Source organism: Cherax quadricarinatus, chromosome 66 (assembly GCF_038502225.1).
Source record: "Cherax quadricarinatus isolate ZL_2023a chromosome 66, ASM3850222v1, whole genome shotgun sequence".
Lineage (NCBI taxonomy): Eukaryota > Metazoa > Arthropoda > Malacostraca > Decapoda > Parastacidae > Cherax > Cherax quadricarinatus.
The window spans coordinates 23,925,355-23,945,682 of NC_091357.1; the positions used below are offsets into that span (position 1 = coordinate 23,925,355).

Genomic DNA, 20,328 nt, shown 5'->3' on the forward strand with positions numbered 1-20,328 from the left:
GCAATGCAATTTGGGAAAATTAATCCTAATACTTAACCCTTAAACTGTCCAAATGCAGATCTACATGCAGGGGAGGGGGGGGGGGCTCCAAATGCAGATCTACATGCAGGGGAGGGGGGGGGCTCCAAATGCAGATCTACATGCAGGGGAGGGGGGGGGGCTCCAAATGTAGATCTACATGCAGGGGAGGGGGGGGGCTCCAAATGCAGATCTACATGCAGGGGAGGGGGGGGGGCTCCAAATGTAGATCTACATGCAGGGGAGGGGGGGCTCCAAATGCAGATCTACATGCAGGGGAGGGGGGGGGCTCCAAATGCAGATCTACATGCAGGGGAGGGGGGGGGCTCCAAATGTAGATCTACATGCAGGGGAGGGGGGGCTCCAAATGCAGATCTACATGCAGGGGAGGGGGGGGGGCTCCAAATGCAGATCTACATGCAGGGGAGGGGGGGGGCTCCAAATGTAGATCTACATGCAGGGGAGGGGGGGGCTCCAAATGCAGATCTACATGCAGGGGAGGGGGGGGGGCTCCAAATGTAGATCTACATGCAGGGGAGGGGGGGGGGGCTCCAAATGTAGATCTACATGCAGGGGAGGGGGGGGGGGCTCCAAATGTAGATCTACATGCAGGGGAGGGGGGGGGCTCCAAATGTAGATCTACATGCAGGGGGGGGCTCCAAATGTAGGCAGGGGAGGGGGGGGGGCTCCAAATGTAGATCTACATGCAGGGGAGGGGGGGGGCTCCAAATGTAGATCTACATGCAGGGGAGGGGGGGGGGCTCCAAATGTAGATCTACGTTTTTTTACATGCTTTCAAATGGGGAAAATCAAGGTCGGAGCACTACACATGCAAATGCAGATCTATGTTTGGACAGTTTAAAGGTTAAAGACTACTTATGAACTAGACATACATAGATTATTTAGGATTTCTTACATGGCACACATGCTAGGTTGTTCTCCATTAACATACAGTATACATAACACGACAAATACTTGGATTATAACTTGAATTTGGAAGAATGCCAAACATCACTGGCCATATGCCAGTGAAACATAACATCAATTTGATACAAGAAAAAATAATCAGGGAAAGTGGGATCAAAATTTAGACAATACTCAGGGAGTTTGACAATAATAATGATAATTTTATTTCCCAAGAAGTGACATTAGTTACAATAGTAGGTTAACATTAAGTTATTTACAAAGAAATACCCATAGTCATGCATGGCATATTGGGACTATAAGAACAGAAAAATAAAAAATACAGCGCTACCTTGAGATACAAAATTAATTCGTTCCAGAAGGCTGTTCAAGTGCTGATACTGAGTGAATTTGTTCACATAAGGAATAATGTAAAATAGATTAATCCATTTCAGACCCCAAAAATACACTTACAAAAGCACTTACATAATACATAGTTCGAGTTTTGAGCTGTTCGTATCCCGAGGTACCACTGTATATTGGACATGAGCGTATAACAGTAGCATACTAAATATATAAAATTATATCTTTTAACACAAATATGAGCCAAAATTAAGCAGTTAATTAACAGTAAATTCAACTTAAATTTAGCCTAAAGAGAATTAAATACAACAATACAGTTAATGCATGTCAAAAATATACTGTACAATATAATACTGTACTGATCAAGGTATTATTATAATGTGTTTTAATGTAATCTGTTCCAACAGTGCGATCAAATGTGTTGGAGCACAAAAAATATTTAGCCATTTTCTTAGTACAAAGTAATGTACGCCAAACTCTGGCACATACTTAAGGAGGCCTGGTCACAGACCGGGCCGCGGGGGCATTGACCCCCGGAACTCTATCCAGGTAAACTCCAGGTACTTGTAAATAAATTACAAGAGATTAAAAAAAAAAAAATACTAGTATTAAAGATTTTTATTACAGTTGTAAATACCCAATGTACCATACATAGGGTAGAGAAAAAGATCATTTTTATTCTGAAAAATAGTTGAACAACGTAGTTTGCACAATTTTTTCTTCTTATTATCAGCATATATATCTTTATAGCATGGAATATCATTTTGTAATGTTTCCTTCAATGTCTGGATCTGCATTTATTATAAAGTCACTAGCGTCTACTTTCACAATTACATTGATAGTCATCAAATGTGAATTCTTTTGTGGGCACAGCATTTTCTTCTTGATTTTCCTCTCTTTCTTCGTATAAAAATTATTGACCCATTGCCACACATGTTGCATCGTCAAGGTCATTGTTGTGTGAGTCAATGATCACTAGTCTAGTAATACATCAACTTATACTTAAAATAGTACTACTTGCACCATCATCAATTATATTACTTGTAATATTGTTATTAGTTGTGTATTACATCAACATTGTTATCCATAACATCAAATATCTTATTATTCATAAAATAATGATTAATTAAAAATTAACTACTCTTATCCTATCTAGATTTAAGTAGTTTTTAAGTACATGTATGCACTACTAAGATTAATCTGCCCTAAATGCCCTAGCATGATAGTGGCTTTCTGTGTACTTAACAAATCAAAATTGTAATTACACATTGTAACCTTTGCAAAAAAAATAAAATCTTTATCTTTAATGCATTGAGGCACATTTTCAGAGTTTAAAGCCTCTACTCTGAGATGATGTTTCCCAAGCTGCACAATGTTCTCACAGTTTCAATATGGGATTCAAAACCAATAAATTCACTGGAACAATGCAGTAAAAGAATTTGCCAAACAGCTCTCATTTTGATTCCAGTTTCGCAGTTATTTCAAGCCATGATTCACTTATAAGTGCTTTTAATTACATTTTGGATATTGTAACCTTTCCAGAATTTGTTTTGCATTTTCTTGCATTGTTACTTGTATGGCTTGTGCAAAGGTGCATCTTAAGTAAGAGGTCACTGGCCGCAATAATAATGTCGTGTTCAGTGGCAGGAAAATTACAGTGACATTTTCATTCAAGTCAGAAAGAAAAGTAGGATGACCTGGTGCAATGTCATTAACAACAAAAATCTAAAATCCATTTCATTATCATCGAAATAAAGTTCAATTGCAGGGTAAAAATAATTTGCAAACCAGTCTTTAAACAGCTGTCTCATTACCCAGGCATTCTTATGTGACTGCCATATAATAGGAAGAACATTTTTTTAATAGGATTTAAGAGATTTTTAATTTTCTGCTCTGTACACCAGCATACGCTTTAATTTAAAGTCACCAGCTGGGGAATTTTTTTCTGCGCCTGCAAACAGTGTAAAGTGTAAAGTTAATTTTACGAAGAGTTGTATAAAACTGTGCCACAATTTTTCAATAGTGCAATAACCAAAATGTGGCAAATAAATCTGTGTAATATACAAGTCTACTGTATACCAGAAATATTATAAATGGTGAAAAGGTGAAATGGTGACATTAAAACAAAATCGAAGATGGTTGACACGAACTCACTACAATCATTGCAACACTCTTTAACAAATCCATTGAATCCTTTACCTTCCCTACGGTTCTCAAAATAGCGAGGGTCACCCAGATACATAAAGGAGATCAAGCAGACTTGAATAATTATAGGCCAATATCCAACTTACACCCTCTCTCTAAAATCTTTGAAAAACTAATTCATAAGCGAATCTATTCTTACCTCATCTCCCACAACATGCTCAACCCCTGTCAGTTTGGGTTCAGGCCTAATAAAAATACGAATGATGCTATTATACACATGCTAACACAAATATACACTGCACTCGAGAAAAAAAAAAGTCCCATTAGGGATCTTCATTGATTTATGTAAAGCTTTTGATACAGTTGACCATGATTTGTTGCACATAAAATTGTCACACTATGGTATAAGAGGGCACTCCCTCAACTACCTCAAGTCATACCTCAGCAACAGAAGCCAATATGTGTACACAAATGGAGCAAACTCTTCCGCACAGCCAATTACAGTTGGTGTCCCACAGGGAAGTGCCCTTGGCCCTCTTCTCTTTCTCATTTACATAAATGACCTACCAAATGCATCGCAACTACTCAAACCCACACTATTTGCAGATGACACTACATACGTCTTCTCTCATCCAAGCCCAGTCATACTAGCTAATACTGTAAACACCGAATTACAGAAAATATCTACCTGGAAGATGATTAACAAACTTACTCTCAATATTGACAAAACCTACTACATTCAGTTTGGGAAAAGAACTACAGATGTTCTTCTTAACATAATGATAAACAGATCACCTACATATCACAAAGCTCACAGAGGGAAAATTCTTAGGAATCCACCTTGATAATAGACTCAAATTTCAAACAAATGTACAACAAATTTCCAAGAAAATCTCCAAGACCGTAGGCATACTATCAGAGATATGGTACTATGTTCCACAATCAGCCCTCCTGGCCCTATATCACTCACTCATGTACCCCTATCTCACCTATGGAATTTGTGCATGGGGCTCAACAACAATAAATCATCTCAGACCACTAATTACCCAACAAAAGGCTGCAGTCAGAATGAAAACAAATTCCCACTACAGGCAGCATACTCCACTAATATTCAAAACTCTAAACTTACCATATTAAACATCCATACTGATTATTGTACCTACTACATACATAGAACACTAAACTCAGATATAAACCCTCCCCTCAAACTTCTCCTTACCAACCTCAACAGAACACATGACCATAACACAAGGCACAGATCACTCTTTGATGTTCCTCGTGTCCATCTCACACTATGTAAAAATTTAATACACAACAAAAGGCCCAAAAATCTGGAATTCATTACCTGTGAATATAAAAGAAATAATGTTTGTTTATCAATTCAAGACTTCTTAAAAACCATTTACTCAACCACAACTAAATAAATACTGAATAACTGTATCTCATAAACTATGTTTTTTTTTTAATTACATTACCTAATATAATACTCCATTCTCTTGAATGCACAGTAACTCATCTAATGACCATATGACCTATTTCTGCACTATAATGCACAGTAACTCATCTAATGACCATATGACCTGTTTCTGCACTATAAACCATTGATTTCACTCGATCTGATTCGATTATATTATACATTGTTATGCTACAAATTTGTACAACTTTAAATTTGTACAACTCATTTGTACTTCATGTTGTAATTTGTTTACTGTAATTTTTACCACTGAATATATCATTGCTTAGTTAATTTTAAGTTAATTTTAAGCCTACCCATAATTCTCTGCATACAAGGGGCTTTTGGCATGTACACCCAATCACTATATTTCTTTGTACAACTATGTATCATGTCCAAATAAAAAATAAATAAATAAAAAAATGCCCCTAACAATTTAGCTCCTTCCATCAAGTTTAAAGCTGAATGGTAATGTAGCTCTTTGCTTCCTTTCCTTGATGTTCAGGTTTACAGCTCAGATACAGGTTTTGCTTTTTCTGTGTATTGCAAACCTATGCACAGTATCATGTACATTCTCTACTTTTCTTACCATGTTCCCTCTGTCAAGAAGTGTTCCTATTTATCTTTCTCTGTGCACTCTGCATTTATGACCCTCAGTTCCTCGACTCTTCACAATCCGTTCTCTCATTCTCTCATGGGCTGCCTTACAATTTCATAAACTCTGCCATTCATGTTCTAAATGGACTTTCCTCTCTCCCTAACTCTATACTCCGGTGAAATCTCTTATTCTTTGTCTTTCTACCTTTCATAGGTTATCCTCGGTGGCTAACCCTCCAAGGTTAAAAATCTGAACAAAATCTAATTTTTTATTATCACTTTGTTTTGGGTTATCCTAGGTTCTCTACACATATGCTGCTATGTGTGATAATCCATGTAACTGTATTTGTGTATACCTGAATAAACTTACTTATCCTGCTGCAAGTCCTTGGATATTTTAGCATGTTATTTACTCCTGTTTTCTATTTATACATCTCAATCTTTTTCTTAACACCGCTGTTACCCACCAAGACAGGGCAACCCAAAAAATTAAAAAAACACTTTCATCATATAGGGTGCATAATAAAGATATTAACATCATTACGAGCACCATCACAGTCTTGCCAGAGGCATACCGACACTACAGGTCTAAAACTGCAATATATCTCCACTATACCTCCAGGACTCAAGTCCAACTCACTACTTTTTTGTAACTTGTTCATGATTGTGACCAGATATAAATGTATAAATGTTCATTGCCTTTGTAACTTGTTCAGCTATCAAAACTTAGCGGTCCAATCCCATCACAATTTGTTCTCTCGTGGGCTGCCTTACAATTTCATAAACTCTGCTACTAAAATACTAAATGGATTTTCTTCTCTCCTTAACTCTCTACTCTGGTGAAATCTCTTATTCTTTGTCTTTCTTATATTTGTAGTCTCTCAAATCTTAGCAGTTCTATGTGTTCCCTACACATCAAACTAACTTTTTGTGAATAAACAATCATCGTAGTAATCTAGGTCGCACTTCTGGTGTTGATGCTTCCAGAGTTGACTCCATTTCCTGGTTCTCTTCTCTCAATACTGTGGAGAAACTGGCCGCTGTCTTTCTAACAAACTTAAGAGCACAAAAGAGGTGATAAGACTTCCCGACACCAATAATGCTGCTGACACTTCTTTGACCACAGCATCAGTCTATTTACATATTTCTGTATTGCCACTTCCCTTCCATGTATGTTAATCTCTTACATTATAACACACACATGTACACAATCGCACTTGCTGAATACGATAGTTTTATTCCTACTTGCTGTAAAGATCATATTTATCATATCTGCTAACTTTTTTATATTTTCAAATTTATTAAAAGTTTATATATCATGGGTTCTTCTGGTTCATCCTGGTAACATAAATATTCTGGAAATTGTGTAAATAATAATAACAACAATCTTAACACAGTGTCCATCTTGAGAACTTGATGATGTGGAAGATCTTGTGTCTCATCCATAATAATAATAATAATAATAATAATAATAATAATAATAATAATAATAATAATAATAATAATAATAATAATAATAATAATAAGCTTTCCTTATCTAAAATAATAATTTCTTAATAATAAAAATAAAAACTTCTTATCTAAAATAAAAATAATAACTTCTTAATAAAAAAATCAAATGTTTTCCTTGTTCAAAATAATATTAAAAAGCCTCACATTTTAAAAACATTTCATTGTGTCCATACTTTGGTTCATTCCATGGCAACATCACGTGACCCTTCACGAAGTCTCATCAAGGGGACGTAACAGTATGTTAGGAGGAGAGGATCAATATTTTCTTCACTTTCCTCTATGATAACTTCTGGACAGTAATCTGGTGGACAATCCCTCCATGCCAATCCAGAATAAGCATACTGTTGATCCAAACCGTTATGTCCTCCTACCCTTCTGTCAGCCCTGATGCCCATCCTACCGAGGGTGCGACCAATATTAACTGGAGAGGCTGCGGCAACACCTTCATGTTCACAGTAATCAAAATACCAATCTAATAATTCATTTCTTAGAATGAATTTGTCATGATGGCATTTTTTTATAAAGAATCCAAAGAAATCTTGGAAGGATTTGCACCCGGAATAGTGCATGTATTTAGGCATGTTTGGTGAGCTTCTCAAATCTTAATGAAAATTAAGGATTGAGACTACTGAGCTACTTATAATATGTTATAAGTAGTAAAGTTAGTGATGATGGAATTAGTCAATCTAACTCAAAGAAACAAAACTTACTAATGTGACTGAAAATCAAGGATCAATTAAGTTATAATATAGGTACAGTAGTAAATTTAGTGAAGTTGGAATAGTAACTTGAAGTTAATGAAGCAAAACTTGCTAATGGAAGTGAATTATTATTATAATAAAAAATAAGCACTAAACCGCAAGGGTTATACAGCGCAGCAGGCAGGGAAGGATGCAAGGGTATTGGGTAGCAAGAGGGAGAGGGATGATTATTAGGTTATGGAGTACAGCGGGGCAGTGGATAGTGCTGGGGTAGAGGGTAGCAAGATATTGAGGTAGAAAGGGCTGAGGGGAGTGCTAGAGGCATCATCATCAGAGTTTGTGTAGTAAATCAGTTGCTGTCAAAAAGTCAATGAGAGAGTGTGGATTAGTGGATTAAAGGAGGGTCCATCAGCAAGAAGGGAAGGTAAAGAAAGGGCAGCAGAGCGGAGACGATGTTGGAGGCAAATTCTGCGTGCTCGTTGATAGAGTGGGCAATCCAACAGAATGTGGCTAACATACTGGAACTTGACAATTCTCACAGAGAGGAACATGAGATACCCATGAGTACGACAAGTGTGGCTGATGTGAAGACAGGAGAGAGTAGTCTCCCACCCTCAATAGTAATGACAAGAAGATGGCCAGAAACCTATACTCGGTTTAATATAATGAAGTTTGTTATGGAGCAGATCAGACCAGGGGCGTCGTTAGGGGGGGCCGCCCTGGGTGACACCATTTAAGGGGTGACACCATAGAGCCTCTAAAGAAGGTAACACTAATGACCAAAACCATGCTGCAGCAACCTAAGAGAAAAATTCTTCATTTCTACATAGCCTATTACAGGATTACACAGTACAAATAGGCCTATAGAGGGAAATCGTTGATTTTAATGATGTGCTAGATGATTTTGCAGGACTGAAAGCAAGGAAATGAAATATCAGATTCATTGAGATGTTACCTGTACTCAAGGTTAAATCAGAACTAGTGTTTTTCTTTATTTTTCAAATTTTTTTTTTTTTTTTGTACATTGTTGAAGATGAATAAATGTAGGAAATGTTGCTGTACTCAAAGTGGTATTTGAGTTTATGTTTCCTCAATGTTACTACAATTACTTATTTTATCATTAATAAAGTTCGGTATATGGAGTTTAAATGTTCTCATTGCTAAATAAAATCACTGGTCATGCAGCAGTGATGTAACTAGTCATGCAGCAGTGATGTAACTGGTCATGCAGCAGTGATGTAACTGGTCATGCAGCAGTGATGTAACTGGAGTTTACTACCCCTATCCCCCCACCCTTGGATTTCATGATGGTGACACCAAAGATGCCACCCCGGGTGACACTAAATATGCCACCCCAGGTGACACCAGCCCTAGCGATGCAGATGATGAGTACTGAAGATAGTGCTAGATGGTGAGTACTGAAGATAGTGCTAGATGGTGAGTACTGAAGATAGTGCTAGATGGTGAGTAGTGAAGATACTGCAAATGATGAGTATTCAAGACAGTGCTAGATGCTGAGTGGCAAAGATAGTGAAGATGAATAGTGAAGATAGTGGAGATAATGATTAATGAGGATAGTGCAGATGAAGAGTAAAGATAGTGCAAATGATGAGTAGTGAAGATAGTGCAGATGATGACAAAAAGAATGCAGATGTAATATATACAGACTTTGCAAAAGCCTTTGACAAGTGTGACCATGGCGTAATAGCGCACAAAATGCGTGCTAAAGGAATAACAGGAAAAGTTGGTCGATAGATCTATAATTTCCTCACAAACAGAACACAAAGAGTAGTAGTCAACAGAGTAAAGTCCGAGGCAGCTACAGTGAAAAGCTCTGTTCCACAAGGCACAGCACTCTCTCCCATCTTGTTCCTCATCCTCATATCCGACATAGACAAGGATGTCAGCCACAGCACCGTGTCTTCCTTTGCAGATGACACCCGAATCTGCATGACAGTGTCTTCCATGGCAGACACTGCAAGGCTCCAGGCGGACATCAACCAAATCTTTCAGTGGGCTGCAGAAAACAATATGAAGTTCAACGATGATAAATTTCAATTACTCAGATATGGTAAACATGAGGAAATTAAATCTTCATCAGAATACAAAACAAATTCTGGCCACAAAATAGAGCGAAACACCAACGTCAAAGACCTGGGAGTGATCATGTCGGAGGATCTCACCTTCAAGGACCATAACATTGTATCAATCGCTGCTGCTAGAAAAATGACAGGATGGATAATGAGAACCTTCAAAACTAGGGAGGCCAAGCCCATGATGACACTCTTCAGGTCACTTGTTCTATCTAGGCTGGAATATTGCTGCACACTAACAGCACCTTTCAAGGCAGGTGAAATTGCTGACCTAGAAAATGTACAGAGAACCTTCATGGCACGCATAATGGAGATAAAACACCTCAATTACTGGGAGCGCTTGAGGTTCCTGAACCTGTATTCCCTGGAATGCAGGCGGGAGAGATACATGATTATATACACCTGGAAAATCCTAGAGGGACTAGTACCACGAAAATCACTCACTACGAAAGCAAAAGACTTGGCAGACGATGCAACATCCCCCCAATGAAAAGCAGGGGTGTCACTAGCACGTTAAGAGACCATACAATAAGTGTCAGGGGCCCAAGACTGTTCAACTGCCTCCCAGCATACATAAAGGGGATTACCAATAGACCCCTGGCAGTCTTCAAGCTGGCGCTGGACAAGCACCTAAAGTCGGTTCCTGACCAGCCAGGCTGTGGCTCGTTCGTTGGTTTACGTGCAGCCAGCAGTAACAGCCTGGTTGATCAGGCTCTGATCCACCAGGTGGCCTGGTCACAGACCGGGCCGCGGGGGCGTTGACCCCAGGAACTCTCTCCAGGTAAACTCCAGGTAAACTCCAGGTAAACCCTCTCCAGGTAATGAGTAGTGAAGATAGTGCTAGATGGTGAGTAGTGAAGACAATGAGCAGTGAATATAGTAGAGATGATGAGTAGTGAAGATAGTGCAGAATAGTGAAAACAGTGCTGAATGGTGAATAATAAAGATAGTATATATTGTGAGTAGTGAAGATAGCACAGATAATTAGTGAAGATAGTGCAGATGAGGAGTGAAGATAGTGCTAGATGGTGAGCAGTGTAAGATGGTGAGTAGTGAAGATACTGCAGATGAGTATTCAAGATAGTTCTAGATGGTGAATAGTGAAGATAGTGCAGATGAGTAGTGAAGATAGTGCAGATGAGTAGTGAAGATAGTGCAGATGATTAGTGAAAATAGTGCAGATGAGTAGTGAAGATAGTGCTAGATGGTGAGTAGTGAAGATAGTGCAGAATAGTGAAAATAGTGCTGGATGGTGAATAATAAAGATAGTGTATATCGTGAGTAGTGAAGATAGCACAGATAATTAGTGAAGATAGTGCAGATGAGGAGTGAAGATAGTGCAGATTAGTGAAGATAGTGCAGATGATTAATGAAGATAGTGCAGATGATTAGTGAAGATAGTGCAGATGAGCAGTGAAGATAGTGCAGATGAGCAGTGAAGATAGTGCAGATGAGCAGTGAAGAGAGTGCAGATGGTTAGTGAAGATAGTGTAGATGACGAGTAGTGAAGATAGTACAGATTAGTGAATATAGTGCAGATGAGTAGTGAAGATAGTGCAGATGATTAGTAAAGATAGTGGAGATGATGAGTAGTGAAGATAGTGCAGATGAGTAGTGAAAATAGTGCAGATGGTGGAAAAAAAGCTGGTAGGCCTACATAATAAAGAATGGGTCTGCGTGGTCAGTGTGCGTAACAAAAAAAAATTCTGCAGCACACAGTGCATAATAAGAAAAAATCTCCGACCATGTTTTTGGTTTAAAACAGGGACTTTGCAATGTATTTTCGTATGGTATTTATGGCTGTATTCTCTTTTTCTTGGTCTCATTTGATAGAATGGAAGATATATTACAGAAATAGATATATTTCTGATTGGTTTCATGATGAAAAGTCCTTGAAATTGAGCTCAAAATAGTGATGCAAATCATACACATATTTCTAACTCACCATTATTAACTAAGCTTTTGAAAAACATAATCGAATCTAAGAAATCACACCTAAACATGATAATTTAAACCAATGCCAGTTTGGTTTCAGGCTGGGTAAGATTGCCAACAATCCTATAATTAAAATACTTGGTTTAATCTATTCATTTCTTAAAAATAATGAATATTTAAGGGGCCACTTCATTAATTAAAAAAATATAAGCTTTTGATACAGTCAGTCACATCATTCTATTCAGATTAGAACATGATGAAGACAGGGATCATGGTCTCACATACATTGCAGGGCCAGGAGCTAAGACTTGACTCCTGCAACCACAAATAGGTGAGTATTAGGCAGTTTCCATGGTTCAGATGGCCAGGCACTCAGCATGAGTGAAAACACTGAGCATGTTTCCTAACATCTGCTGTCACTGTTCACCTAGTAGTAAGGTGGTACTTGGATGTTAGTCAACTGTTGTGAGTGGCATCCTGGGGGGTGGCAGTATACCTTAGATAGGGCTGGGCTTTGAAATGAACTGAGGTAGGATAATAGTTATTAGTCTGTAAAACAGATTGCTGTATAGCCCTTGTGGTTCAGTGCTTCTTTTTGATTATAATATAATAATATAATGTAAAACTGATTTGTGTAAAAAAAAGGTAAGTTTTATCTCCAAGGCAGGTGCCAACATGTGATTATTAATGACAGTTGAAAAATGGAATGGTGATACTGACAAGATGTGAAAAACTGCACTTATGTACTGTACAAAAGTGTCTTTTTCTCATTAATGACAATGTTTCAATACCCTATCACTGAAGACGGAGGTGCCACTTGGCAGTGCCCTGGGTCCTTTACTATTCCTCATCTACATCAGTGACCTTCCCAGTGCCTTGCAGACTATTCAACTTTTGTCATCTTAAATGTGAGATCCCACTGTCCTCAACAATACAGGTAATACTGAGCTCAAAAAGATTCCTGTGTATAACAACAAACAAACTCACACTCAATAATATGACAAGACCTTTATATAATGTTTAGGAACAAAGCTTTAAAGTATTAACTGATACATACTGTGTTGTATGACTGGGGGGGGTCAACTGACAGCGAACATCATGCTGCTACTCTGTGACAATTACACAATGGGAACAAATTAATTATGTTTCCATGTCATATTCCATCACAGGATGAAGCCCATACAAGATGTTGAAATCTGTCAGCCTGAGCTGAGACAATGAGGATATCAGCAGTGCATGTTTGACTTCACCTGTTTGGAAGCTCCATGAAACTTAAGGTCCCAAAAAATGGAACCCACTAACTGAGGATGCAGAAAGCTCTATATCATCCAATTGCTCTAGAATTCTTGTTAAAAATGTCTCCTAAACTTCATGTAATTTTTTATTTAAATGATTAACCCATAAACTGTCCAAACGTATATATACGTTTTTTCAACATCTGATAGTATGTAAAAAAGGTAGCTCTTCTTTTTTTTTTTTTTTTACATTTGAAAATGTGTAAAAAACTTTGATTTCATTTTTTTTGTTATATTTGAAAATATTAAAAAAAAAAAAAGGTAGATCTACTTTTGGAGCACTATGCTTGTGAACGTAGATCTGCTTGGACCGTTTACGGGTTAAATAATTGTAGCCTGTTTACCTGACCTAAAAACATTTATGCTCCAGTACTAGAGTCACCACCTATTTTGCCTGCTGCCTAAATGTTGAGTTTTGTAAAACCAACTACCAGTTTTAACCTTCTATCTCTAACCATTTACATATACTAACACATATTAACTCTTTGACAATCTAAAAATCACCTATCTCTTGTTTGTTTTTTAACTTTGTGTTTTTTCTATTTGTATTTCTTCTTTCAATGCACTGGCTGTATCCCATGTTATCAGGCATTTATATTACCTGGAGTTTACCTGGAGAGAGTTCCGGGGGTCAACGCCCCTGCGGCCCGGTCTGTGACCAGGCCTCCTGGTGGATCAGAGCCTGATCAACCAGGCTGTTGCTGCTGGCTGCATGCAAACCAACGTACGAGCCACAGCCCGGCTGATCAGGAACTGACTTTGGGTGCTTGTCCAGTGCCAGCTTGAAGACTGCCAGGGGTCTGTTGGTATTCCCCCTTATGTATGCTGGGAGGCAGTTGAACAGTCTCGGGCCCCTGACACTTATTGTATGGTCTCTTAACGTGCTAGTGACACCCCTGCTTTTCATTGGGGGGATGGTGCATCGTCTGCCAAGTCTTTTGCTTTCGTAGTGAGTGATTTTCGTGTGCAAGTTCGGTACTAGTCCCTCTAGGATTTTCCAGGTGTATATAATCATGTAATCATGCATTAAAAGTGAAAACAAATACATATTTATTCAGTGTGTGATGCTTGTACTGTTTTGCACGTTTCCACAAAGTATCTTATATTAGCATCAGCATTATAGAGTTGTATTCTCAAGTTGTAAAGTGAATGATACAAATATAAAAAAACTTATTTCAACATGACTGACAACATCTATGTCCCACATCATAAAAATCTTTGACAGGATTTAAGCAGCAATATCACCAAGCACTTGGATACTCATCAATTGCACAGCCCAGGGCAACATGGGTTCAGAGAAGGTTGCTACTGACTCTCACAACTACTAGACCACTATGACATGGTCTTGGATGCACTGGACAACAACCATAATGCACATGTATAAGAGTACTTTGTGAAAGCCTTCGACATGTGTGATCACGGTGTAACAGCACACAAAACGAGTGAAAAAGGAATAATAGGAAAAGTGGGCAGATGACTATAACTTCCTATCAAATAGAACACAAAGAGAAACAGTAAATAGAGTAAAGTAAAGTCAGAGGCAGCTACAGTGAAAAGCTCAGTTCCACATGGCACAGTACTTGTTCCCATCCTGTTCCTCATCCTCAAATCTGACAGATGTAAGCCACAGCACCAAGTCCTTTGGTTATGATACCAGAATTTGCACAACAGTATCATCCTTCAAGGATACTGCAAGCCTCCAAGTGGATGTAAACCAAGTCTTTTCATGGGCCTCAGAAAACAATATGAAGTTCATTGAAAACAAATTTCAATTACTCCACTACGGAAAACTTGAGGAAATAAAAATTGGTTTGGAGTACATAAAACAAATTCCAACCCCACAATAGAGCTAAAAAGTTATGTGAAGGACCTGGGAGTGATAATGTCAGAGGATATCGCTTTTAATGATCACAACAATAAATATAAATCAGGAACGTACACGGTAAGCTGTCCAATATACAAGTAAAGTTAGAAATAGAAATACAAATAGCTAGAGCTTCATTTAAGGAGGTTATTAATAGAATATTCAAGAGGTTGCTAGTAGAATTACAGTAAATCAACCATTCAAATCATTATGAAGCCCTGTGTAGTCTGCAGTCAATCGAACAAACGGGCTTCCACAAGGATAAATTGTCATTTTTGTGGAAGTTGGTGTCACGCCCCTTGTGCAGATATCCAAGAACTAGCTACAAGCAGTATTAAAACAGGGAAGTGTTTTTGGGTATGCCCAAAGGAGATAAATCTGTGGACTAAAATCACAAGGGTATTAAAAGAGGATAACATCAAAGCTGCTTTCATAGACAACCTGGAAGCTTTCTACAACAGATGGGAACATAAAAAGTCTGGGCTGAATGGTACTGCCCTTGATACTGGCCATGTAGTCAGAAACTGTAAGGCTGGAGGTGATGTCCTGGTAGTCAGTAAATGTGGGGCTGATAGTGCTGTCCAGGGAGACAGTAATGGTGAAGCTGGAGGTGCTGTCCTGGGAGACAGTAATGGTGAAGCTGGAGGTGCTGTCCTGGGAGACAGTAATGGTGAAGCTGGAGGTGCTGTCCTGGGTGACAGTAATGGTGAAGCTGGAGATTTTGTCCAGGTAGTCGGGAATTATACGCAGCAAGGAATACATATAAATGACTTCATAGGGGACAGGAGCCGTAGTGGGGAAACAAGTGTAGTCAAAGATAAGATAAAACCAATATTGCAAACTAGAAATACCACAGGAAATAGCAAACAAGAGGACTCCACTAGCAATAGTGAGGATATATTACCAAAAACAACTGGTGGGAGCTCCATTGTTGGTGCTAGGGAGGATAGGAATAAGACAGGGAAACATGCACCAACAGGGAATACAGTCACAGAAACCCAAGGCAAATGGAAACCAAGCCTGTGCACATACTATGCACTTGGTATCTGCAGACATGGGAAATCTGGAAAAACAGACGGGACGTGCAACTATGACCACCCTAGAAAATGCCATGCCCATATGACAACAGGAAAATGCAAACTCCCTTCCTGTAAGCTTTTTCACCCTGAAAAGGGTACCTCTTCAGTACAGGAAAGACTGTGCTATAACTTAAATTGCCAGGCACACCATCTAAAGGGGACAAAAAGATACAAAACATCCAGGCCATGGGAAAACCTGGGTAGCCACAGCCACTCAAGAGGGAGAGGTTTTTTAGTGCCAGGAAGGAAAAAAAACTGGCAGGAAATGGCAGAAATCATACACCAAATCCAGTCATTCCTGGAGTGGAACCACAGTTGATGGCCTCCACTCCAAACCAACAAATACAGATACTAATGCCGGAAAAAAAATCCCCCCCCAGTACCAACAATACCACCAGTCTGATGACATTCTTCTTTGCAAATATACAGGGTCTAAAGCCAGCAACAAACAACAAAATACCTTTCATCAGTGGACTGCTTACAGAGGCAAAGGCAATGTTCGCGGCTTTCACTGAGACCCACGTAAAGGATCACTTGGACAATGAAATATGGATCCCAGGTTACAACCTATACAGATGTGACAGAGTGAACAGGCAAAACGGGGGGGGGGGGGGTTGCCTGTACATTGCAGAGTCACTTGTTTGCACAGAACTGCTTAATGCCTCAAATGATGTAGTGGAAGTTTTAGCAGTAAAGGTCGAGAACCAAAACCTAGTCATTGTGGTAGTCGACAAGCCTCCGGATCCAACATCCCAGCAATTCCAGGAACAGCTGTTAAAAATTGACCACTGTCTAGAAAATCTTCCAGCTCCTGCACCCAACATCTTGCTCCTGGGGGATTTCAACTTAGGGCACCTAAAATGGAGGAATATAGCAAATAATATTGTTGCAGTAATAACACCAGGAGGCAGCTCTGATGAAAACTCACACTCACACGAGCTTTTAAATCTCTGCACAAAATTCAATTTAACCCTTTGACTGTCGCGGTCGTATATGTACGTCATGGGAGATACAGTGTTTGACGTATCTATACGTATAAATTCTAGCGGCTTCAAATCAAGCGGGAGAGGGCTGGTAGGCCTACACGAGAGAGAATGGGTCTCAGTGGTCAGTGTGCACCCTGTGAAAAAAATCTGGGACTCAGCGGTGCATTGTGGGAACGCCATCTTGGTAGTCCATTTTCACCATGCCTTGCGGTAAGAAGTTCCTCACTCCTCGGCGGATTGGAGGTCTTTTGTTCCCAAGTGATAGCTCAAACAGTGATGATAGTGTCAGTGAAAGTGAATTCCCTGGTTTTGAAGCGGGTGTGACCAAGAAAATTACCCAGGATAACATAATTAGTGATGAAAACCCAGATGACCCACAACCATCCACCTCTGGTGCTAGGCCGGCTCGTTCATGTTCACCTGTACCAGGACTTAAGAGGAAACTATTTGCCCGTGTACAAGACTCAGATGTGAGCAGTGCAAGTGATAGTGATAGTGATTTCAAGGTTATTGAAAGCACTTCTAGTTGTGACAGTGAGGGTGAATATTCCCCAGTGAAGCGGCAGTATATACGACGTCGCATGCGGTCTGGTAGTGTGCCATATGCTCTTCCAAGAGGAAGGAGTACATCTCGGAGCACATCCCATGGCCCTACACCACGTCCTGATAGTGAAGATGACGATATTGTTACGATGGGTATAAATGATGTGAGTGAGGCAGTAGGCGGTGGTGGTGATAGTGACGGTGCCATGAGTCATGTGACACCAGCAGCGGGCCACGCTAGTGCCCGCGCTGCTGACTCTGCACAACTACAACCTGCCTCGGCCGACCCCACACTCTCACAACCACAACCACAACCTGCACAACCACAACGACATTACAATATCCAGAACGCACCAGCTGACCGCATCTGGGATTGGCATCAAGATGACGAGTTTGTTCCCAATCCCCATGACTTTGATGGAGGACAAAGTGGAATACGGCCATCATGTACACTTGGGAACAATCCCACTGAACTGGAATGCTTTCAGTTGTTCTTATACACTTATAAAAGCACTTACAAATTTTTTTTTTTTTCAACAAGTCGGCCGTCTCCCACCGAGGCAGGGTGACCCAAAAAAAGAAAGAAAATCCCCAAAAAGAAAATACTTTCATCATCATTCAACACTTTCACCACACTAGCACATTATCACTGCTTTTGCAGAGGTGCTCAGAATACAACAGTTTATAAGCATATACGTATAAAGATACACAACATATCCCTCCAAACTGCCAATATCCCAAACCCCTCCTTTAAAGTGCAGGCATTGTACTTCCTAAATATTACCCTGCTCACACTCCAACAGATCGTCAGGTCCCAAGTATCATTCATCTCCATTCACTCCTATCTAACACGCTCATGCACACTTGCTGGAAGTCCAAGCCCCTCGCTCACAAAACCTCCTTTACCCCCCCTTTCCAACCCTTTTGAGGACGACCCCCTACCCCTCTTTCCTTCCCCTATAGATTTATATGCTTTCCATGTCATTCTACTTTGATCCATTCTCTCTAAATGACCAAACCACCTCAACAACCCCTCTTCTGCCCTCTGACTAATGCTTTTATTAACTCCACACCTTCTCCTAATTTCCACACACCGAATTTTCTGCATAATATTTACACCACACATTGCCCTTAGACAGGACATCTCCACTGCCTCCAACCGTCTCCTCGCTGCTGCATTTACCACCCAAGCTTCACATCCATATAAGTGTTGGTACTACTATACTTTCATACATTCCCTTCTTTGCCTCCATAGATAACGTTTTTTGACTCCACATATACCTCAACGCACCACACACCTTTTTTCCCTCATCAATTCTATGATTAACCTCATCCTTCATAAATCCATCCGCCGACACGTCAACTCCCAAGTATCTGAAAACATTCACTTCTTCCATACTCCTCCTCCCCAATTTGATATCCAATTTTTCTTTATCTAAATCATTTGATACCCTCATCACCTTACTCTTTTCTATGTTCACTTTCAACTTTCTACCTTTACACACATTCTCAAACTCATCCACTAACCTTTGCAATTTTTCTTTAGAATCTCCCATAAGCACAGTATCATCAGCAAAAAGTAACTGTGTCAATTCCCATTTTGAATTTGATTCCCCATAATTTAATCCCACCCCTCTCCCAAACACCCTAGCATTTACTTCCTTAACAACCCCATCTATAAATATATTAAACAACCATGGTGACATTACACATCCCTGTCTAAGACCTACTTTTACCGGGAGCAGTTCGATTTTTGAGGTTCCATTGTATATATGTAATAGAACATTACTAATATACTACATTTTTTATATTTTTTGTTGTAAACAATCATTGTAAACAAAATAATGATGAAAATATTAGTGTGGTTATTGTGTTGAATACAACAGTACCATATAATACCATATGGTAGTGTACAATATGGTATCATTGTACCATATGGCACATTGTACCATATTGTACCAATGCACTATATGGTACAATGATACCATATTGTACCAATGCACTATATGGTACCATTGTGCCATATGGTACCATTGCACTCTATGGTACCACTGTGCCACATGGTACTATATGGTACCACTGTATTCAACACACTAACTGCACTAATATTTTTATCATTATTTTGTTTACAATAAACTTGTAAGCAAATTTTGTGAGACAGAAAATAGTGCAGTTACTGTGTTGAATACAATGAGTGTACAATTATACATTATATTGGTCTCACAGGCTACAAAAGTTACTGGGGAAAAAATAATACTAGAAAAGAAAAAAGTAACAAAAACCTAAAATAAAATAATGGGACTTTATGAAAGTCACGGATGTTGCCACCACCAGATCTTTGAGGGTCAACTTCACGCCTCTATATATCGGTAACTACTGATCAAAAAAATTTTTTTTTTATTACCTACAGAAAATTATCTTTAATTTTGTAAGAATTTTTTTTTTTTTTAATTCTTGGACCCTGGTGCACCCTGGACCCTGGTGCACCCTTTGAGATTTTGCCTCTGGACCCTGAAAGGGTTAAACTAACATCTCCTCCATGGTAAGTGTAAATATTTCTTATTTATAAAGTGTAAATAACTCTTATTTGTAAATTATGTACACTGTTTGTGTGAATAGTGGTGGTGGGTTCTACTGCCGCCTCCACCACCACTAATATGTACGGCTTCTCTCAGTGGCCCTTATAAACCCAATAACAACAACACCATCACCACTCGTGACATACAGAATGACATACTTTATTAATTCTAGAGTATATATGATGTTTCTATGTTGTTACGTTGGTTTCTCTTATTTCTTGGATGGCAAGGTTCTCACTACATGTTCTAGTGTGGGGTAGCT

The 20,328-nt window shown here is 39.2% G+C and overlaps 1 protein-coding gene across 1 annotated transcript in view; it reads right to left on the minus strand.

The window, feature by feature from the left end:
* Window positions 1-20,328, minus strand: part of LOC128686677 (alpha-aminoadipic semialdehyde synthase, mitochondrial-like) — a 133,656-nt gene that overhangs the window by 34,510 nt on the left and 78,818 nt on the right. The window lies entirely within an intron of this gene.